This window comes from Pantherophis guttatus, chromosome 1 (genome assembly GCF_059756535.1).
Source record: "Pantherophis guttatus breed Tessera chromosome 1, ASM5975653v1, whole genome shotgun sequence".
NCBI lineage: Eukaryota > Metazoa > Chordata > Lepidosauria > Squamata > Colubridae > Pantherophis > Pantherophis guttatus.
The window spans coordinates 37,274,985-37,299,425 of NC_142063.1; the positions used below are offsets into that span (position 1 = coordinate 37,274,985).

Genomic DNA, 24,441 nt, shown 5'->3' on the forward strand with positions numbered 1-24,441 from the left:
CCAGCAGTTCAATTCGGACTGGCTCAAAGTTGATAGTCACCCAAAATAACTATTGGGGATATAAACCTATCATGCGAATCATTTTAAGAGATAAAACCAATGAAAATAAGAAATCATATACATAAAAAAGAAAATATAAACAAATGGGTTCAGCTAGTAGCATTAAAATGATCCGCATGATAGGTTTATATCCCCAATAGTTATTTTGGGTGACTATCAATTTCTTATATGATGTAAAAGTAACATTTTTCAATGTGGACCAATGCACTCAATAAGAGCCAACTCTTTATGCACCAAAAAATGTTATGAAGTCTTAGCTATTCAGTGTTCATGCAATATCTTTATACTTGAAAATCAGATGGTAACGTGGATTTGCACTTTTCCTAGAAAAGTAAAGTGAAAGAAAATGCATAAAAGAGGAGATTTTGCAACTCCAGAAGGGTATTTCTTGAAGAAGATTTCTGCCTCAATTGGATAGTCCTTGGACTAATTGTATAGCATCAGATCTGGAAAACCAAGTGAGATTGTCCCCTCAAGGATGAGTGTTACAGCAGGTAATTTTTGTTTGTGAACATAATGTAATGTTGTTTGTCAGAAAGTCAACGTCACTTTTGAAAGTTTTGTGATGAGTGTACTCATAATAGACTGTGATTAAAAGATGAATCTGTCACTTTTTCCCATTCCCAACCAGATTGATTGATTGATTGATTATGTGCCATCATGTTATTTTTTATTTCTAGCAACCACATAGATAGATCTTCTCTTCTTCTCCCTGATGATTTACTGTATGCTTAATCTAAGCTTTCAGGTCTTTCAACAGTGAACTCATTGTTATTGTAATTGTGTCCATCCGCCTTGCTGCTGGTCACCCTTTTCTTCTGCTTTCTTCCATCTTTTTCAGTATTAGAGCATTTTCCATAGAGCTGGATCTTTGAAAGATGTCTCTAAAGTAGGATTATTTGAACCTGGTCATTTGTGGAATTCTGGGTTGATTTGTTTGCTGATCTAAGATGAGTATATCCAGATTGATATATTCACCCTAGAGGAACAAAATCTAAAATTAGCATTTTAAAAAATATAATTTTATTAACACAGTATCTCTATTTCAGGATCACTTAAGATACCTTTTGAAGTTCAATGGGGGTCCTACATTAATTCGAATAGGAATTGTGCTTCATCATTAGAACAAAAATGTGGAGTTACATTTTTGTTCTAAATGATGCAATCTGAATTGGAATTTGGCCAAACACAATACATCCCAATGGCTTTCATCTGCATCCAGTCATATTGATACTGCAGTTTCTGTATTCTGCACTCTGACACATTTTTTCCTCATTTTCAACTTGAAACTACATGCAATTAACATATTTCTACAATTTGGTTATGCTTTTTTTTTTTTAATTTCAAAACTGATAAACTGAAGTATCTGGCCAGATTATTTGAACAACCACACAACTCATCCCTCTTTCCTAAGCACATGACCAGAACTTCTTCTAATAGGTGGGAAGAGTTGAGGATTACATTCCCTTATTAATTTTGGGAGATCTCCATTATACAATCTATCTCCAAATGCACATTCTTCCTTGAAGAGATCAATGATGGTCTTAAAGCCTTTCTGTTAACCATGCAGTTATGTATTAACACCAGTTTTAGACAGGTAAAAGGAGAAGGTGAGATTGGAAGACCAGTTTGTCAAAGCAGAAGGATGGGACAAAATCTATTATTTTTATTAATATATCTCTGGGTGTCAGATGTGGGCTTTTGAATGCATTCTTACTTTTGTTCTTACCTCAATTAGATTTTAGTTATATTTCAAACTAAATTATGATACCATGTTGTTGTTGTTCATTGAGTGGTGTGGTGGCCTAATGGTGAAGACACTCACCTACCACTCAGAAGGTTGAGAGTTCAATCCTAGGTAGTGGCTGATGTTGCTTTCCTAGAATGCAAAGAAAAAAATATCTGATGCAAATTCAGAAAGGACATCTGGCCAGTAAACACTCAGCACCATCCAGTCATCCTGAGTCTACCCCCAAATTAAGGGATTACAGGATCATAAAAAGAGAGTCATCAGTGTTGTCCATTCTCTAAATCATGTCCAACTCTTTGAAACCCCATGGACCACAGCACGCCAGAACCCCCCTTTCTCCACTGCCTCCCAGAGTCTGCTCCTTGTGTCAAAGATACTATTAAACATTTCAACCTCTGCCATCCCCTTCTCCTTTTGCCTTCAATCTTTTCCAACATTACGGTCTTTTCCAATGGTGTAGTTGTTCCCGACTCTAGGGGTCGGTGCCCATCTCCGTTTCAAAGCCGAAGAGCCAGCGCTGTCCGAAGACATCTCTGTGGTCATGTGGTTGGCATGACTAAATGCCAAAGATTCACGGAGCGTTGTTCCCACCAAAGGTGGTCCCTATTTTTCTACTTGTATTTTTTATGTGCTTTCGAACTGCTAGGTTGGCAGAAGCTGGGACAAGTAATGGGAGCTCACCCCGTTACGCAGCACTAGGGATTCGAACCGCTGAACTGCTGACCTTTCGATCAACAAGCTCAGCATCTTAGCCACTGATCTACCGCATCCCTTTTTCCAATGGTATCATAATTAAATATTTCTTAATTAATAATTAACTTATGTTCAGCTTTTATCAAATAGAAGTTTTCATATTTATTCCCCTGGAACCTTTGAAAATGAGTGATCCAAACATGAGAATATTAATCTGCCTTCAACAAATTCCTACCAGAGAAGTGAAGTGCACTATATGGAATACTAACTAGCTAAGATTTAGGCTGTACTTTCTGCTCAGGGAAAGTCCTGAGCAAGTCAGGCTTCTAAGGACACTGTTTGAGAACAACTTTTAGCGATCAGTACTTAGTGATTAGAATTTCTTTAATGCACTCAGTAATGTATGGCTTGAAACTGCAGCTCAAACTCAGAGGCCAGACATAATTCAAGGTTGCCAGGAGCTATATTAGAAAGTGCTGGCCTTTTCTGTTTACTTACTCATAGAGTGAGGCATCGTTTTCTGAGTCCATAAAACTATGTCAGACAATATCTTCTAACCAGGAGATTGCAGACACTGCTTAGCAATCTGATACATTATCATGCTCTGTTTATTATCCAATTTTTCTGTCTGCTCCAGGCTGCTTGCTAGCCAGGTGATTACCGCCTCCTGCATTGAAGATATGCAGCCAGATCTGCTTCCAAACAGCTTAAGAATCCTGACCTCTGCCTTCCTTACCTGCAGCTGTTTCTTTGCTCATCAAGGTCTGTGTTTCAGGCCATTTTGTTCGTTGATTAGAGTCACTGTACTGTTGTTGCCTCTAGTAAGCTTGGGTTAGTTTATACCAGCCAGAGCTCCTATTAATTATCTTCTATTCTGTAGCAACCCTTTAGCAGTCTCGAAGCCTGTGCAGTCATAGGTCCAAATTGCTTACTATGGTAGAACAGTTTTCTCCAGTCCATTTTTTCCCCTGAATTGAATTGCCCACCTTAAATTTAATTTCACCCATGAATACAGGCAAGATATAGACCCAGCAATGTTAAGTAAATAAAATAAAATAAGAAAATGCTCAGCGGTAAATATTATGGGAAACTATGTTGTTTGGCTCCGGTTGTTCCTATATGTTAACACTAATTTCTATCCTTGAGCATCTTTCCACCCTCCAAATTTCCTTGCCTGTTGGAGAATTAGAATATTGATTGGCAAAATTTAGCTTTTAGATCTCTTTGTTTCTGGTTGCCACGTTGCTCATTCCCTGAGGACTGATGGATTCTGGAGAAGGACTGAGTTTCACAATCTGGATACGATTGATTAAATAATTAATTTGGGTGAGATCCCAGTGGGGATTAATGACATTTGTTGTACAATTTACTGATTTAGAAATAGAGAAGACAAGTACAAACACATGAACTATTGGTTCTAACTATCGGTCTATCAAATTTGGAGACAGAAATCCTTCTTTGTATTTCCATATAGCCTACATAGCGAAGTTATATTTAGGCTAACAATGTTATCCTAAATGTTATACATTATGATCCATTCATATGCCATACTAACAGATCAAAAAAAAAAAAAAGATGAACCATAGAATCACAGCTAGACCTCAACATATGACCACAATTAGGACCACAGTGTCAGTTGCTAAGTGATGTGATCATTAAGTAAGTTCTGCCCAATTTTGCAAACTTTTTTGCCATCGTTGTGAAGTGACTCACATGGATGTTCACTCAATCAAACAATTATTCACTGACTCATGTGGTCATTAAGCGAATCCAGCTTCCCCCATTGACTTTGCTTAGTTGGGAAAGTCGCATATGGCAATCCGATTACCCCAGGATGCTGCAACTGTTGTAAATAAATTGGTTGCCATGTGACTCTGAGATGCTGTGATGGTTTTAAGTGAGAACTGGAATGTAAGTCACCTTTTTCAGTGGAGAATAGAATAGAATGGAATGGGATGGGATGGGATGGGATGGGATGGGATAGGATAGGATAGGATAGGATAGAATAGAATAGAATAGAATAGAATAGAATAGAATAGAATAGAATAGAATAGAATAGAATAGAATAGAATAGAATAGAATAGAATAGAATAACAGAGTCGGAAGGGAGCTTGGAGGTCTTCTAGTCCAACCTACTGCTCAGGTAGCAAACCCTATACCATTTCAATCATTATCCAATGTCTTTAAAATTTCCAGTGTTGGAGCATTTACAACTTCTGGAGGCAAGTTGTTCCATGGATTAATTGTTCTAACTGTCATGCAATTTCTTCTTAATTCTAAGTTGCTTCTCTCCTTGATTAGTTTCCATCCATTGTTTCTTGTCCTACCTCAGGTGCTTTGGAGAATAGCTTCACTCCCTCTTCTTTTTGGCAACCCACAAAGAGTTGTTGTTAAATGAATGGTTATAAGTCGAGGGCTACCTGCATATAGCAAACAAAAATAAAACATTCCCTTCTGTCATATTAGAGTTATATACCGTCACACTCAACTAAGTTATTTCACATTGGAATTGCATCTTCCGTATAAACTGAGTTATTACTCTGTCCATTGAGAGCTATGTATTCCGTTAACAGGATCACTAGATTGATCTAAGTCCATACACAAAATGTAAAGCTATGATAACATTCTGGGGGGGGAAAAAAGATATTTCTAGTTGCAATTCAAAGGATGGGTAGAACTGTCTCCTACCTCTCAGTCCTTCATTGAACTGCTTTTGTTATCCACAATTTGAACAAGCTTCCTCTTTTAGATAATTTTGGGATTGACTAATGGACTCCCTGTTCCAATATATGAAGTTACTAATGGTCACAAATATCACAGGATAGAGAAAGTAAAACTATATCATTTTTTTTGTTTTTTGCTTAAAAGGAGGGGCATTAGTTTTTTTGCCCAAATTATTTAAAACTTCATGAGGACATCAATTTAAATTATGTCAAGAAGACTGCTGAAAACCAGGTGCAAATGTCAGAAGAGCCTATAATATGCTATTATGAAGACATTTATTGACTGATGAAGTGCCCTTCTTAGACCTTCATCTTGAAATCACTGAATATAGAGGGGGGAAATCCTTGTAAAAGTTAAGAGACCGGGGCTCTTCTGATTCCTGTGGACATGTAGAAATATCTGTCCTTCCATTCATTTCTTTTGCTTCAAGATGATCAGTTAGGGGGAGAATTGAGACTCACTGGGCTAAGTATGAGTTTTGTCCTTGGGGTTGATTTGTCTTTGGTATTTCTAGACCCTTATCTGGTTTAAAAAGCATTTGTTACAAAGCAAAAACCTGGCTTCTTAGGTGCCAAGAGTAAACCGCCAAGATGTTTAAATCAAGTTTGGAAAAGGCAGTCAGAAAAAAAAAAGAAAAAAAAGAAAAGATCAAGCCATAAAATCAGTTACATGCTTAATTAAGAAAGGGAAAGATATAATCTCCGACTATCAATGAAGCAGAGGGGGAAAAATGGGTTTATTTCACCACAGGCAAAAATATAAGAGCTGCCCACTCTTCCTTCAGCTTCTGAAGTTAAATTACAAACATATAACACAACTCGCTGTAATCTGAACTGGGAAATCTCTCCCCAAGCCACCCACATGGTAGTTTCCATTTGAGATGCCAGAATAATAGCATGTATATGATCTCTTGAGGGGAAAAAAATCCCTCCTGGTGATTCTCAAAGTTTTAATCTGTGAAGAGTGGAAGTTAGGGCATGAAGGAAGGAATTGTAATAAATGGCAGCAGACGGCAATTGAAGAAACAGGAGAGGCAGCTGGGAAATTTGAGAAGAAAAAAAATGTAAAATAAAATTCAAATTGCTTTCAGCAATAACTTTGCTGTCAGATTTGGCACTGAACGTGTTACAGAAAGCTGCCAAATCACATTTCTGAAGTGTTTCCTTCACTTTTATTTAAATTGCTATACATGAAAACATATCAAAAATTATATTTCCATCGCAAAAAAACAAAACAAAAAAACATTTAACTGACTGGATGGGGAAAGGGATGGTTCTTGCATGACAGTGAGATTAAGACAATCCCTTCATCTTTTTTAAAAAAATAAACAATAACCTGATTATATTTTGTTGCCTTCCATAACAAAGTTAAGTAAGGGATAGAAATGACAAGATCACTTTGCAACCAGATGTTCTCTAGGTGGACTCTGGTGAAATAAAGAGAATGGGGCTCTAGAGCAAAAGGTGGCAAATTGAAGGTTAGCAGAACCTGACATTTCTTGGTTCTTAGATGTCAGTACTGTTTATTTACTCATTTTCTTACTAAGATTTGTATATTATGTTCTATTTCAAATGTTGTAAGTTGCTAACTTCAGATAAAATAAATAAATCAACAGTAATAATAAACGATAAAAAAATTATTATATTGATGCTCAACAAGGCAATTAAGGGTTTAAAAAAAACAACCCTATGGATCTTTAATCTTCAAATGCTCTTAACAAAAGACAAATCTTTATTGCAAGTCTTTAGAGCCAAGGTGGCACAGTGGTTAGAATGCAGTACTTGCAGGCTACTTCTGCTGACAGCCGGCTGCCTGCAATTTGGCAGATTGAATCTCAAGATTGACTCAGCCTTCCATCCTTCCAAGGTTGATAAAATGAGGACTCAGATTGTTGGGGGCGATATGCTGATTGTTGGGGGTGATATATATCTGTAAACCGCTTAGAGAGGACTGTGAAGCGGTATATAAATCTAAGTATTGTTGCTATTGCTATTGCTATTGCTATTGCTATTGCTATTGCTGCATGAAATGATATAAATGTAGAAGCCTTTCAAGTTCCTGGGAGCAGCATATTTCATAGGGGATACAGCAATCAATGAAAAGACATGCTTTAGAGCTTAACTTTCTGAGGATGAAGAAGCCAGAGTATTGTCTCAAAAGTCAACAAGTTGAGCAAGTAGGTTCTTTCTAGAGCAGGCATTTCATGGGCATCTGCAGGGATGCTCAAAATCTGCAAGATGGCGGGTATAGGGTCATGATCAGAGGTGGGTTTCAGCAGGTTCTGACCAGTTCTGGAGAACCGGTAGCGGAAATTTTGAGTAGTTCGGAGAACCAGTAAATACCACCTCTGACTGGCCCCGCCCCCATCTATCCTCTGCCTCCCGAGGCCCAGCTGATCGGGAAGAAATGGGGATTTTGCAGTAACCTTCCCCTGGAGTGAGGAGGGAATGGAGTTTTTATAGTATCCTTCCCCTCCACACCCACAGAACAGGTAGTAAAAAATTTTGAAACCCACGACTGGTCATGATCAAAGCCCCATCAGCCCATTTAGAAAATGGGCTAGTTTATAATCAAATAACTATGCCCATCACCTTTTAAATTTTAATCCCTCCTGCAGATGCTGCAGAATCATTCTCACAGGATAAACTGGACATATGACACTTATGGCTTTATAGGCAATCACCAACACTTTAAATTTTATCTAGAAACAAATGTGGAAAATGCAGTATCAGAATTTTAAGCTGCTAAGGTGCCCTCATTCTAAACATTTTGTAGTAGCTGAAGTTTCCTAGAAGCCTTCCCAAGTGAAATATATTGCAGGGACCTACTTCAAAACAGCAAGGACATAAGTGACTGTCAATATCATCTTTTACTCCAGAAATGACTGCAAATGGTGTACCTGCCAGAGCCAGACAAAGTCTTCCTAACTACAGAGCCAATTGCTTATTCAGCGCTGGTTGCAGTCCTACTAGGGAGTAGAACTTGCTTTAGTATTAAATAAACCTAAGAGACTGCCAGTAGCTATCAATTGTCATATCTAATTTACTGGGGTGGGGGAGGGGCAGTAGCAAGTGTTGGAAAAATAGACAGCATAAAAAAGATTAAACTAATTCTATCATTCTTTATAAGAATAATACAATGTACATACAATTTAAGCACCGTTGCCACCGTTCCCTCAGGGTTCTAGAAATCTGCCCAGCTGGTTTCAAATTTTTTTATTTTTTGTGGCTAGTTTGGTTCCAGAGTTATTACCAATTACCATTTTCTTGGGTTGATTTTTTGTAATGCTTAAATTTAGTACTTCTCACCAATATTACCTCCAGCATCACCAGACCTGCTCTTCATAATTCATAAAAAGAAGAATGGTGAAACAATGGTCCACTTAATCGAATAAAAAAGTAAAAAAAAAAAACCCACCAAATTCAATAGAAAGGGAAATGAAAGGGAGGAAGCATGTCAGATGGATGTACAATTTAAGGTAAGTTTTTCAATAAGAACATAGGAAGGGATGTGGTCTGGCTGAGTTATTGCTTTCTCAGAGTTGTTTGCAACTGATAGAATATGTAATTGTATGTATCAGCTTCCATCCTCTGGATCTGTTTCTGAATGTTCACTCTGTGATGGCAGGTTTTGCTCTCTTCTCCACATCCTTTTTTACTTTTATCCTCCTCAGTTATTTTTCTGTCTCAGAACACCTTCCAATTATTCATATCAGAATGTCCACATAATTTTCACACCATCTTCTCAAAGTTCTAGATCAAAATGTTTAATCCCCGATGACAAACCCAATGTCCTAGTCTGGGCTCCGGACATCCCTTATAAGGACAAAATACACAACATTATATAAAGATGTGCCTGAATTAATCTTTCTAATATGAAAAAAGTCTTATACCGCTTTTATGACAATCTGAATTCTTAAAAAGATACAGGATATACATTAAAGAGTCTCTACAAATGTTCTGGGAGAAATGAGAAGGTTCATGTGTTTATGTGAAAAAATATATTCTGTAAGAATCAATAGAAAAATACAGCCCTCATAGCCCTAGCTATGAGAAGAATGATTGGAACCATACCTATTTTCACCACTCCAGGTGATGCATAATTCAAGTTACCTTTTATACAGCGAGGACTTCGTTTTCATGTATTCTGTAATTGGAGAATCCATCTTCTGAGGAGACCTTTATGCACACAGCTCTGTATGTTGAAGTTTCTCTCTTGGCAGATTTCACACTGCATGGACAGACGCTAGTGGAAGTGATTTTTTCGGGAGGGACAATGTCAAAATAAAGTTGGTTGACATGGTCGAGTTCCTTTGTTTCTCTAGATAGGCAAACAATTTTGAAATATATTGATACATAAGAACATTTCTCTGATACTAAATCTTGATAAGGAATTGCAATTGGAATTATAGAGAAGTATTTTTATGCTTAAAAAAAACATTTGTAAAGATTGAGGTAATAAAGGTCATTCTCATCTAAGGCACACAGGCAGTATCATTTAAGAGTTTTATTTTCAGGTTTCATTGATGTTGCTCTGAAACCTAGGAAAATTTATTGTTTTCTATTTCCCTCTTCGTTGAAAAGTGCCCTGAGGGAAGACATGGGGAGAGAACTGCTTGCTTTCTCAAAAACACACGATAGTGTTCATAGTGTTAAGTATTCTAGATGTCTATCTTCATTTCTGTTCACGTGGCCCATTTCAGGAAAAGCCTAGAGAAACTGTAAATATTGAGGAAACTTTGAGAGTGAACTCCAGTGAAACAAAAAATGCTGTAGCATGACAAATAAATCTGGAGAAACTTGATGCAAGGTAAATGGCTATGCACCCAACTTGTTTGATCTTAAAGCATAACATTCTTCTAACATGAATATACAACTTCCTGCATATTTTGGATTTATATGACCACCCATGAAGGGATCACAGGCTGATACATAAAGACAGCTCAGGAGAGAACTAAGAAGACTGGGGTTGATGGAATGGGAATCTAATGCACCAGGAGAGGAACAGATTGCAAAAGGCTGTTTTGATAGTCCATTTTTAACAGGCCTTACATTATCCTCTCAGCCTTTTTTGGCATTTAACATTGCAGATGCAACAACTGTGACAGTTTCTCTGCTGAAGAGTGGGAAAATGTTGAGTTAAGCTGTGTAATGACATTTACTATTTTGACTGCTTCAAATGCAAGAAGTTATTAATGTTTAAAATCCCCCTAGGGGAGGACTTTATTTTACTTTGTTTTGTTTTGTTTCATATAACAACCAAGCTTACCAAAGGCTTCCTTCCTCCAATGCCTTTTACAAACCTCAACTGTGCCATGCTGCTTTATGAGAAGAATCTGAAATCAAAATGGACTACAAATGAATCTAAATAAAAGTGAAAGAGACAGCATCTTTATAGCAGTGAAGGCAGGCAGTGGGGTGAAGGAAAATGCAACAGAGACTAATGAAAAATAAATTAGGCCACTAATGTTCTTTCTCTCTCTTTCTTTTTTTTTAGGAAAGTGAGAAGCCCTCTTTAGTATCACGCCTTTAATTACATTATGTTCTCTAATCCCAAACAGATTCCATAGATTTAGGTTTGACATCAGGAAAAAATGTCCTAACAGGGCTATTAAACAGTGGAAGAAATGACCTCAGGAAATTATGGACTCTCTTGCTATAGATGTTTAAATGAAATCTGGATGGCCATCTGTCAGGGATGCTAAACTAGTGGATCCTGCACTGGACAGAGGTAGGGCTATGTGATCCCCAAGCTCCATTATATTCTGTGTTTTTATGATGCATGGCTATTCACACAGTAATACCATTTATAGGTCTTGGACCCAGTGGTTAGACAGCAATTGTTCTACAGGAATGAACGAAAACAAGTGAAGAGTCTCTTGGATGAGAAGTGAAATATTAAGAAAAAACAAACAAACAAGTCCAGTTGCCTGTTGGAAAAAGCACCTTTTGGACAATCCTGACTTGGATTATTGAGAATCTCTGTAGACACTCACCTGCAGTCTGACAGGGCAAGGTTCACAGTAGGAGTTCAGTGCTTTACTTAAATAAAGTAAAAGAAAAAAGAAATAAAGAGATACAAGAACACAAAGAAAAGAAACTAAGTTATGAAATATAATGATTTCTGAGTGTTCAACAGATAATTACAGAAAACATACCAGTAGAATCATGGGCCTGGAAGGGACCTCAGAGATCTTCCAGTCCACCCACCTGCTCAAGGCAGCACAACCTATACCATCCTGGTCAAATGGTCCATCTATTTTTGAAAAACTTCAATGATGGAGCACCCAGAACTCTGAGAGGCAAGAAATTATACTGATTAATTGTTCTCAGTGTCAGAGAATTTCTCCTTACTTCCAGGTTGAATCTCCCTCTGACGAGTGTCTACCCATTGCTTCTTGTCCTGCCCTCCAGAGCTATGGAAAATAAATGGATGCCCTCTTCCTTGTGACAGCCCCTCAAATTCTGGAAGACATTTATCCCCCAATCCTTTTTTTCCATAGGCTAGACATATCATCAACCATTCATGATAGCCTCTTGATACTTTATGACTTTTGTTACTCATCTCTACACACTTTCTAGGATCTTAACTTCTTTTTGTATCATGGTGACCACTGTACACAGTACTCCAAGTATGGCCTCAACAGTATAATCTTATAATTACAACCTTATAAACACAACCTTATAATTCCTCTTTCTCCTTGGATACAAATCCCTTCAGCTCCACACTTAATCCCATTCAATAAAAACTTTAAACCTATAAATCTTATGATTTTTTTTTTCTTCTTTCAGCAAAAAGTCAATATAAAGTTTTCAGTCTTTCAAAAAAGTCCTTTTTTTCTGACTAGGAAAGTCATCTCTGCCTTTCCAGCAAATTGTGATATGTTCATTATCCATTCCCCCACTGTGAAAATTTCATAATTCTTTCATCATAGTATATATAATAATGTTGCAATTATTGTATACAAAATCGTTTTGCCAGGAGTCTTTTATTTTTCATTGTTCATAAGTCTCAATAAAAGGAATTCTGGTTATTTCATTATATTTATCTAAAAATTATTTTGCATTAACAGATGAATTGGTACCCAAAATCTTTCACAAGTATACCATAGATAAAATGTAGCCTCATGTTTTCAGTTTTCCAACATTGCTTTGCATTTTAGATAATTTCTCTGATGTCATATACCACCAATACTAATGTCAGGCGCAAGAAATTAGGAGCCAGAAGAGAGTTCAAAAGTATTACAAGTTTATTTCATGCTATCTGTGGTCTACTAATGGTCAAGGCAAATTAGCACTGGATAAGAGTCAATGGACTTCAAGGGGGGCTGGACTTAGATCTCTTATGGAGCAGTGGTGAAATCCAAATTTTTTTACTACCGGTTCTGTGGGTGTGGCTTGGTGGGTGTGGTGTGGCTTGGTAGGCATGGCAGGAGAAGGATACTGTAAAATCCCCATTCCCTCCCCACTCCTGGGGGAAGGATATTGCAAAATCTCCATTCCCACCTGACTCTGGGGCCAGCCAGAGGTGGTATTTGCCAGTTCTCCGAACTGCTCAAAATTTCTGCTACGGTTCTCTGAACTGCTCAAAAATTCTGCTACTGGTTCTCCAGAACCTGTCAGAACCTGCTGGATTTCACCCCTGTTATGGAGGCATAGAAATTCCAGAGTGATGATGCATTTGATGCCACACTTGATTTAGCCTGGTCATCTCCTACATTAACGTTTTATAAAAGTTTTGTTTTAAATTGTGACACAATGCAAATTTAATATCAATTACCCACATTCTCCCTCAAGTGTCCATCTGTATATTATATGAGTTCAGAGCTTTATCTTCATTGGCTTACAAGAAATAGTTGCATTAATGCCGGCCAGCCTGAAGGGGTAAACCATAGTACAAACAAGAATCCATCAAGTTTTTAATTGAAACCTTGTAGAAACCTGCTTTTCAATGAGTTGGTTGAATGTAGTTCTTTCCCCAAATGCCCGTACTTGAAAGATAGCATAGGAAATTATTTAATTTCATAAAATTAACAGTACTATTTATTTCATCATGGTGAATGTAAAACTGTTTGAAATCTTCTTAGTGGGTTGCTCAAGGCAATGATAATAGCCCTAGCTTGGGAAAGCATTCATTGATGAACAGTAATTGCTAAATCTAATTAAAAATCACATATTATTACAATGATTTAAAGCACATTAATTTGGTTATTTGGTACCCTGTAGAATACCAGCATGAATCTGCTTGTATTTTGTTGCCATTGTTTGAATGAGTAAAGACTTGTGTTTTTCTTTAAGATTGCTCCTTAACAAAAAGAGGGAAGATGAGTCCAAATAAGTAAAACAGTCCATTTCTTTCCTTTCTGGGCAACTTGCCAAATCCAATTTGCATTCTTTCATATTACTGTAGATCTTTTGATTTGCTATGCTATTTCCTAAATAATCCAGTTTGAGGAATAAATCCAGCTTTAGGTTGCTAATAACACATGAAAAATGAAGGCTCTGACAAACCTGGAAGAATAGCATTATGCAAAACTATGAAATAAAGAGAGAGATCTGGCAGAGCAAGAACCAACCATGAGCAACATCAGAAGACAAACAGTATCTTCATAGGAAGATTTTGTTTTATCAATGAACCCTTTGTTTTATAAATAAGGAAGTAAGCATAGCACACACAAATGCAACAGTGTCAGTTTTTCCTTCAGGACCATAAGACAGCATGTCTCAGTTGGTAGATGTACAAACAGCTTGAAAGAACATCAGATTGACTAGGAATATGAGGGCCCCTCTTATTTAAAATAATGGTGACCTCTGGATCTCTTACACATCTTCACGATCCCTTATAATTGCAATTGCACAAACTCAACAGGATGGCTTCCTGAGCAGTTAGAGGTTGGACAGCACCAAAACCCAATATATAATCTCTAAAAAATTCCATTCCCTTTGTGTGTGGGCATGCAAGTGTGTGCATGACTTGGAATCAGTCTTGAATTTTGGCAGCTGCCTGGATAAATTCATGCAGTTTTTCTAGCAACATTATCTGTAAGTGGTTTGCCATGGCTTTCTTCTTAGGGCTGAGAGAGAATGATTGGCCTAAAATGGGATTAGAACTCACAGTCTCCCAGTTTCTGGCCTAGTGCCTTTAACTACTACAACAAACTGGCTGTCTAAACAGAATTAGCATAGTTAAAAATAAATGCGAGCAGAAAAAAAAACTTTCAAAATTTGCCTTACAAGAGGAGCAGCATAATTAGATTTGTGCAATCCAAATTTCTCCAGGGAAAGGAAAATTCTCCAACAAATTCTCAGAGGCATTACTATCACTTAGCAATATATTACCATCACCGTTAAACAAATTTCTAACAAAATTAGACATCTCTTCTTGAGCATCAATTGAAGCAATAGAAGCCAGGGAAGCTGCAAATCACAATGACATTCACTTGCATTCCTTGCTTGCCTAAATGAATCCAAACATGTCATACTCCATTCCTAGTAAATCCCATCATTTCTCATGGTATGCAGAAGAACTGAGCTGAGGAAGATAAAACAGGAAAAGAGTCATCTAGTGCACCATTGAAATTCAACGAAGGATGAATTTGATCGAACACAGGTAACAATTGCTATTAAGCCTACTTCAAAGTGGTAAAATAGCAAAATGAGAATACTTCTCTGCCTTTATGGTGCCCACAGATAGCCACCCCATACAACCCTTTTTTGGGGGGTAACCTGTATCCTCTTATGGGCACAAGTGGGCTTGGAGAATGCTCCTGAGAATTGTTCAGAAGACAGTTTACTTGGCATCTGCCAGATAAATTTGCTCAAATTCAATGGCAGTTGGACAACAACCATTTTGAGGGTCCTGGGAAGATGGCTGGGGCTGACTGTTGCTCTGCTATCTGGAAATGGTTTGAACATGGCCTGGGGAAGTAAACAGGCTCATTATCACTGTCAGCTCAGCTACCTACTCCTTAGAATCATGTTCTTCCTCATTAATTAAAGGTGCCCAGGGTGTCCCTTGAGTGGGTTCTAGTGATTTGTTAATTCTTCCTTGGATGAGGGGATTGTTCCTTTGCTTCTTAAAGAAGTGTTGGTTTGCGCATCCACCCCCTCAAGAAATCATTGTTGGAACCCCTGATATTGGACAATTTTCATGCAATATCTTACCCTCCACTTTTAGAGAAGGTGGTGGAGAAAGTGGTTATGCATCAGTTTGTATGAAGTGGATTATCTGGATCCCCTTCAGTCAAGGATATGAGATAGAAATGGGTACTGGTTGCATTTTAAATGATCTCTGGTTGGAGCGGTATGGTGGTTGTGCTTCCATCCAAGATTTGCTTGACCTGTCAGTGGCCCTTAATACGATTGACTATTGTGTCCTTCTGGTTTGGGAGAGGGTGGCACAGTACGGGATCTGAGATCAATACCTGTCAATGGTGATTGGGGAGGAAATATTTCATCATTACTATGTAGAGTTCCACAGGATTTGGTGCTTTCTCATCTCCATTTCAGTATCTACACGAAGCTGCTGGATGAGCTTATCTATTGCTGATTATACCCAATTATACCTCTCTGCCTGTGGCAAATTAAACAATGCTGTTGATACCTTATCCCAGTGCCTGGAATCTGTAGGGATCTGCATGGGGAACCATAGGCTCCAACTGAATCCTAGCTCTGGGTTGGGGATCTACTAATTCTGGGACTATGCCACCTTTTGTACTGGATGGGGCTTGCACTGCCCCAAACAGACTTGGCACACAACTTGGAGATTTCCCTGGACTTGCAACTCCTGCTCAAAGCACAAGTGGCACTTGTGACTAACAGGGCCTTTTCACAGCTTTGTGTTTTGTACCAATTGTACCCATTCTTGGATTAGGAAGCTCTGCTCACAATCACTTGAGCTCTGGTCACCTCCCAGATGAGCTACTGTAATGAGCTCTACATGGAATCATCTTTGAAGAGTATCTGGAAGTTTCAGCTGGTGCAGAATGTGGTGACATAGGGATGACATTGTCACCCATATCAGCTGGATTTTATTCACCTGGCTTTTAGCATATGTTCTAGTTCATTCTTTTTTTAACAGAGTCTGAGTCAATTTAAAAAGTACTGCAAGATGGCTTTGCAAGGATGCAAGCAATACAGAGAAGTATTGGATTTATGGAGCTAATCTGTAAAACAAGTGTTATATAGAACATTTTTTTTCTAGTAATGAAATTTAAGATGTATTAATTTATTGCAGCATCTTGGGATTTTGAACTTGAGTGTAAATTGCAAGCATCTTAAACTCTCATCTTCAACCAAAGATTAAATCATCAATAAAGTAATTGATCTGATTTTATTTCCATATTTTAATTCCTTAGGGGAAAGTGCTGTTGGTATTTCATTCTACTGCAAACATCAATCATGGCAGCTTCCACCTACTTGGAAAGGGAAAGGAGCACAAAACACAATATCAGATAAATGTGATTTGGTTCAAAAGTGCAACATTTTGTAAATTTACATTATAATGTGTACTTGACAAACATCTTCTACACATACCTTGCATGTTGTAATTCCTCAACAACTTGCAGGGTAGGCCAAACCCACAAGTACACTAAAGCAACAGTAATGTTATAAAGCTAGTTCCAGTTTTATCTCTTTATTTTGTTTCTACCCAAAAATTGACCTTATATAAATATACTTTCTCTTCACAAGTTATATATAACTTCACAAGCTATATAATATATAGCTCAACACTTAAGTGTTGTCTCCCTCACCCTTAAAAAAAGGGAGGGGAAGGAAAGCTTTTTAATGAAGCTATTTAACTGAGAGGCCAGACTTCATTTTATTTTGCCATAGATATTGTGGGGAAGGGAAATTCCTTTGTAAGATAGTTTTTTACTCTAAGAAATAAAAACAGAATGTCAGCAGTTTTTATTATTATAGCTCTGGGGAGCTAAATTGCAATCTTTTAAGGTAAAGGCATTCGACCATTAAAGCGTATCTGTTTATGGTTATAGAAAAATGGAATAGGAGATCTTTAGCATATACTGTATTCATAGTGTCATCAAAATGTTCATTTCAGGTCCAGGAGGTTTATTAAGTTGCTTTTATGAGTTAGGTTTCAGAAACAAGGTCATATGAGAAGCTAAATAGCTCTGAGAGGGGCATAGTTATCCATACGAAGCTTTTGGGATGATTTTCATTTATGCAGTACATAATGTGGAGAGATTATCCTTGGGTTGGCCATAAGACCACTTAAACATGCCATTTTATTCTTGATATTTTTTAACAGGAGGAAACCCCCACAAATTACCCAGATATATTGTGTATATTTCTATAAGAGTTAGCAGAGATTTTGGTTCTTCTACTATTATTTTCTTTTGATAGATAAATGTACGATCCTTTCCGCTATCAGACCAGACTTATTGTGGTATTGGTGTGACTAGTCTATAGCTTTTCCATATTACAAAATGCAGGCCATTTAAGACATAATGGTCATAGAAGTCAATATCTGTGGGTCTATCAGTGGAGGAGTATGGAGTATGCAACAGTGGTGGGATTCAACATTTTTACTACCAGTTCTGTGGGCGTGGCTTGGTAGCCATGGCATGGCTTGGTGGGCGTGGCAGGGAAAGGATACTGTAAAATCGCCATTCCCACCCCACTCCAGGGAAAGGATACTATAAAATCTCCATTCCCTCTTCAATTCAGGGGAAAGTTACTGCAGAATCCCCATTTCCTCCCGATCAGCTGGAACTCAGGAGGCAGAGTATAGATAGGAGTGGGGCCAGTCAAACTGGTATTTACCAGTTCTCTGAACTACTCAAAATTTCTGCTACTGGTTTTCCAGAACTGGTCAGAACTTGCTGAATATCACCTCTGGTATGCAAGCTAGAATACAAGAGGAGTATGTGATAAATTTACAAATTACAAATAAAATGAAAAAAATAATATACTGAAACTGTAAATCTGTCAAACGAAGAGAAAAGAGGACAAATATAATTGATCCAAATGGAAATGATCTGATCTTCTGGAAGTGGTTTGGTAAATATATTCAGGGAAGTGAAGATGAAAACTTAATTGTGAATGAATGGACCCAATATATATATCAGAATGTATAAATTGGTGTGATTTATTTATTCTGATGACATATAAAGGTAAATGTTCATAGATCAGGGAAGGCTGCATGTTACATTTCAGTGAATGGTGATAATGGAAGAACCAGAAATGAGTTCTGGGGAGAAAAAAAAAGTACTCTGAAAGAATACAGTCCAGCCGGAAAATATCCTATTAGGTGACATGAATGAAGGGGTGAAAATGAGCGGAGAGAAATAAAAAATGATTAAGCCATTCAGAGACCCCAGAATGAATGTTTGGGGTTTTATAAAAAGATCTGCTTGTTTCACAAGAGCCAACACAATGTAATAGTAAAAAAAAAAAAAAAAAAGGACAAGCAGTCCTAGGCTGCATCAGCAGAAGTATAATGCTAGGTCAAGAAAAATCATCCATTCTCTCCATTCAGCTTTCGACACATAAATACTGTGTCCAGGTCTGAGCGCTGCACTTTAGGAAGGACATTGACAAATTGGACCATGTCAGTGAAGACAACCAAGATAAGATGCTGGGAAAGAAAAATCTATGAGGGATGGTGAAGATATTGGTTATGTTTAGACTAGCGAAGGTAGAATTTGAGGGGAACTTAATAGCTGTCTTTGAGTTACTAAAGGGTTATCATGTAGAAACAGGGGACAGAATTGTTAAGGGTTTAAATAACAAGGAAGCTGATATGGGGTGGACATCAGGAAAAATTTCCTAATCCTATGGGCCATTTAACAGTGGAACAAATTGCCTCACGGGTAGTGTAGTCTTTTTTTGCTAGACAATTTTAAACAAAAACTGGATGGCCATCTGTTTTGGATGCTGTAGTAGAGTCCTCTGCTGAACAGGGACTAAAATAGCTGATTTCTACTCCTTACCTCCCATCCCCAGTCGTCATATTTTATGATTATATTAATAAAATTCTTTTAATGTTTTAAGAAAAAAAGGAAGTCATAAATACTATGAGAATGTTGACCCACACTAGTGTTTCTCAACCTTGGCAGCTTTAAGATGCGTGGAATTCAACTCCCAGAATTCTTCAGCCAGCATTAGAAACTATAACTGAAAAAAAATGGGTGTGTTTTGCTTATGCAACTTAGCTAACGCATGTGTAAAGGCTGTTTCAGTATCTGACCATAGGAGGAAGACATTGTTCTTTCTCTATACAAAGAAAAAGAATAGCAAAACAGAATGAAAAAAATAAAAGGTTAACTGTACAGGTAGCTGTCAACTTATGCCACAGTCGAGCTCAAAATTTCTGTTGTTAAGCGAGACATTTGTTAAGTGAGTTTTGCCCCATTTTACGACTTTTCTTACTACAGTTGTTAAATGAATCACTGCAGTTGATAAGTTAGTAACCTGGTTGTTAAATGAGCCTGGCTTCCCCATTGATTTTACTTGTCAGTAGGTTGCAAAAGAGGAAATCACATGACCCCAGGACTGTTGTGGCCCGTACGAGGCCTGTGCAGCTAGTAACTGATTCAGACAGCGAGGAGGCTGGTGTGGTGCTGTGCCAGCAGCCTGTGCAGCTGGCACTCGAGTCGGACAATGAGGAGGCTGGAGGAGATGTGGTGCCAGAGGCGGGGATTCAGCCAGAGCCTTCAGAACCTCCAGAAGCTCCCTTAAGTGAAGAGGACGAAGAGGAGGAGCCTCTTCTCCATGTGCGGGCGTGCAGAGCTGCCAAAAGGCAGGAGTGGCTCCTCAGGAGGAGGTCTCCTCAAGAGTAAGGCTTGGGGCTAATTGGCCACTCCCCTAGCCTATTTAAGGAGGAACGCCGACTGAAGCAATTTGCAGGGAACAACTTAGTTCACATACCTTCGTGTCTTGTTTTGCTTATCTTATCAGCTTCCTGATCACATGACCATGGGGATGCTGCAAAGGTCGTAACTGTGAAAAATAGTCATAAGTCACCTTTTTTCAGTGCCATTGTAACTTTGAATGGCCACTAAATGAACTGTTGTAAATCGAAGACTCCCTGTACATGAACACATTTGACAGCTTTTTGATTAAGGGATATGATAGCTGACATAAGCAAAAGTTGGGAATTGCAAAGCAACTATACTAGGCAGAGAATGTGCAAGCCAGATTTTTCTTCTTCAGCACCTCACTGAAAAATGAATGAATGTGATAAATAAAGTTTGGTGGAAAACATAAAAGATTTGCAACAAATGTTTGATAGATTGTATGATGCAGTGAGAATGATGGTTTAAATATTAATGTACTAAAGATCACGTTGGTTGTGTTTGATAAAGAAAATGGAGTTATACATAAATGATGAAAAATTAGATTATTTTTTGAGTATCTTGATAGAATATTTACTAAAGGTGGAGAAATGGATGGGTAAATTATAAGATGTACAAATACTAGTAGAAAGGTAAATGGATTGTCCGTGGCTGAATTTAAGAAACGTAGATTTGTTGATGGACGCTAAAACAGTGAAGAGTAACAACAATATGCTTCTGGCCACATTGTTATATTGTGGATGTCAGAAGAAATATAAAAGTAAGTTGAATGCAGTTGAAATGTGTTGCATTAAGAACTGTGTGTGGAAGAGAAAGGGTCAGCTATGAATGGCTGATGAATTAATATAGATTGAATATGAATGGGAGTTTTATATGAGGCTTGGTAAGACCATACTTGGATTACTGCATCTGTCATGCCCCCATCAGAGCCTGAATCCATGGAGGAGGATGAGCTGGAGCTGGAGCTGACTCGAGAAGGCGGCCTTGTTGGCTTCAGAGGAATTTGGGGAGGAGCAGAACCAGGCAGCCCCGGCCCCCTCCAGCTTCGGACAGCTTGTCAGCAGGGAGGAACGGGAGCAGGATGACTGAGAGAGGACAGGCAGTGGAGATGAAGAGTGATGGAGCTCAGTCAATGAGCAATGACCGCCCCCTCCTGATACTCGAGCACAGAGAGTGGAGAGGAGGCAGGAACAGTGCAGGTTGACTCAACGACTTGGGAAGAGACCGCCCCGCCCCTCTTCATAAGGCACACCTAGGGACTGAGACTTAAGGAGACACTGTGGGGAGGGGCGTTTGTCACGAACAAACACTGAATTCATGGACTTTTGTGTTCTGGAGGTTGCAGGACTTTGACGTCTGGAGGTTGCAGGACTTCTTGGCTTGTTCCTTGCTTCATGGACTCACTGCCTTATTCCTTGCTTCGTGGACTCATTGTCTTGTTTCTTGCTTTGCGGACTCATTGCTTTCTTCCTTGCTTTGTAGATTCATTGCCTTGTTCCTTTGCCTCATTGGACTTCTTGCTTTGAAGCCGTTGTGCTAATAGCGTGTTGCTGGATTCCTGGCAGCCAGAGGATGCTCTGTGTGTGTGTGTGAGAGAGAATACTTTGCTCCAGACTTCCATAAATGTGGGAGTGTTTGTGGGAAAATTGGAGCAATAAAGGAAGTTTTGAACTATCAGCTGGCTGTATTGTTTTCGTGCCTTGTCCTGGGTAATCACAGCATCCACTTTTGGTCACCATGATACAAAAAAGGATGTTGTGACTCTAGAGTAAGGTGACCAGACGTCCCGCTTTTGGCGGGACGGTCCTGATTTTTAGCAATTTGTCCCGCGTCCTGCAGCGTTTTAAAAAAGTCCCGATTTTTCATTCTGCCTCCTGAGTCCCGGCTGCCTCCTGAGTCCCAGCTGATGACTAGAGGGAAAAAAACTGTTTCAACTCTTGCCACGGGGCTTCAAAGGGCCGCCCTACAGGTGATCAGTGTAAAAAGTTCCTGGAACAGATTTTTTTTCCCCTAGCTATGCTGAAGAAGCGAAAGCGAAAGCAGGGTCTTTGCTGCAACGTGACAAAATGAGTCAGAGAGAGATTTCTTTTTCTTTTTCCTCACCAAAAAAAGTAAGTGCAAAGCTGCAAACAATGGGAAATTTAGGAGGAGAGTTCAAGATTTTAAAACACAAAAGAAAAAAAGCTCTATTTAACTAGGGAATTGTAATAATTGAGATACTATTAATTGTATATTGTGTTGAAAGCAGAAATGGTTAAGTTGTGGTTTGGAGGAATATATGGGGGAAATTACTTGGTTTATTATTATTGGTAAATATAATTAATTGATTTGTAAGAAATTGGATTGCATGGAAATAATTGGAATATTCATATTCATATTGATATACAAAAAAGATAGTTATATAACTAATTGATTTATATTAAAATGTTGAATTTGTATTAAACAACTGTATTACATAATTACATAATTAACCAATGTGAGGATGGATATAAAAATAGATGACAATGGGAAGGGGTATAATATAGAATAGAAGGGAAAAATTGAATTTGATTAAGATTAGAGATGAGGATGAAGGGTAATATTGTTTTTTTTTTAAAAAATAGATGAGGAATAAATATGGCAAAAAGGAAATATAGAAATTGTAAATTTAATTGAAATGACTAAACACTGTTTAAATTTGTGAACCAGCCAAATATTCTGTTCAAAGAAAATACATTGTACTGTATGGACTACTCAGAGGGCTGAAAAAGTTATTTTTGACTGGTCCTCACACTTTTGACCAGTCCTCGAACTTACGACTGTCCTCACATTTTACATTTTTGCCCTATCTTGTCATCATGGTGAAGAGAAGCAGTTGTGAAATGAGTGACATGGTTGTTAAGAATGCTGCACGGGCATAAATGTGAGGATGGTCATAAGTGTGAGGACCAGTCAAAAGTGCAAGGACCTGTCAGAAATGACTTTTTTCAGCCCTCTGGTTAGTCCTTTTGGGCATATGGACTACTCAGAGGGCTGAAAAAGTTATTTTTGACTGGTCCTCGCACTTTTGACCAGTCCTCAAACTTACGACTGTCCTCACATTTTACGTTTTTTGCCCTATCTTATCACCATGGAGAAGAGAAGCAGTTGTGAAATGAGTGACATGGTTGTTAAGAATGCTGGTATCCCTCTTTACCAATGTTAAAATCTGGTCACCTTACTCTAGAGAGAGTGCAGAGAAGAGCAACAAAGATGATTAGGGGACTGGAAGCTAAAACATATGAAAACCATTACAGGAATTGGGTATGTATAGTCTAAGGAAGAGAAGGACTAGGGGTGTCATGATAGCAGTCTTCCAATATCTAAGAGGCTGTCACAAAGAAGATGAGGCTGACCTTTTCTCCAAAACAGGATGAGAAGTAATGGATGGAAACTTATCAAGAAAAGATCCAACCTAGAAATAAGGAGAAATTTCCTAACAATGAAAGCAAGTAATTAGTGGAACAATATACCTCCAGAAATTGTGGGTGCTCCATTAATAGAGGTTTTAAGAAGAGATTAGACAGCCATTTGTCTTTCAGTTCAGGAAACAAACACACAAGAAATATTTCAACTCTGTTGTTGAAGAATATAATAACAAGACTTTGAAAACCTACCACTGTTTACTAATCCACTGGTCTACTCACTCTTACAGCAAAGAGAATCAATGCAGTGTAATGTTGAATTTTCCCCCCTCATCCTTCCCTATTTCTCAGGGTTGAGCTGGTCTTTACTTAACCATGTTCACATTCCTTCTTCAAGGTTATCTCTGTATTCAGCTTCTGAGCTAGGCCTCCCCAACTTAATTAAAAAGATTCAAAAACATAATCAGAGTGGAAAAAAATCTCCCATCAGCTCTGTTCCATATACTAAACTGGATTAATTGGTAAAACAATAATCTTCTATTGGTGATATCCACCCAGGAGTTTAGGAGCATGACTTATTTGTGAATGTAGTATTGCAGAAACATGGTTCAACTGCCCTTTCAAACAACCTTCCCAAATACATGAAATGCTAAGTATCCCCAGATGTATAATAAACATCTGTGATAAAAACTGCTTTATTATGGCTCATTATACATTTCCTGTTCTTTGAAAGTCATTTACTTAGCTTCATTTTTAAAAATCATCTGCTAAGTAAATTTTGCTTAGTCCTAAATTCAACAATTTCAAAAGAAGGGATTTATAGACTTCACTGCAACAATGGGAATTCTGCACATCCCTCTATTGGATTTGACTGTTATAGAATTTTCTTACAATTAATTATATTTTCACCCTAATGAATATTATACAGTGGGACCTTCCAGAACACTAGGTGTGTTAGATCTTTATACTGTTGGTTATTAAACAGGTGGAGGTATCCACAGTGGTGTTCATTG

General features: G+C 38.1%; 1 long non-coding RNA gene across 4 annotated transcripts in view; it reads right to left on the minus strand.

Moving 5' to 3' along the window:
- Positions 1 to 320: 320 nt before the first annotated feature.
- The window catches only part of LOC148116386 (uncharacterized), a 56,867-nt gene continuing 32,746 nt past the window's right edge, over positions 321 to 24,441 (minus strand). For 2 of the 4 annotated variants that reach the window (XR_015728373.1, XR_015728370.1), the window contains exons 4-7: positions 9,340 to 11,268; positions 4,831 to 4,923; positions 1,790 to 1,939; positions 321 to 1,039 (exon numbers count right to left, since the gene is read on the minus strand). This is a non-coding gene — a long non-coding RNA (uncharacterized LOC148116386). The remainder of the gene's footprint in view (positions 1,040 to 1,789; positions 1,940 to 4,830; positions 4,924 to 9,339; positions 11,269 to 24,441) is intronic. The other 2 variants (XR_015728371.1, XR_015728372.1) reach the window with 2 other exon arrangements.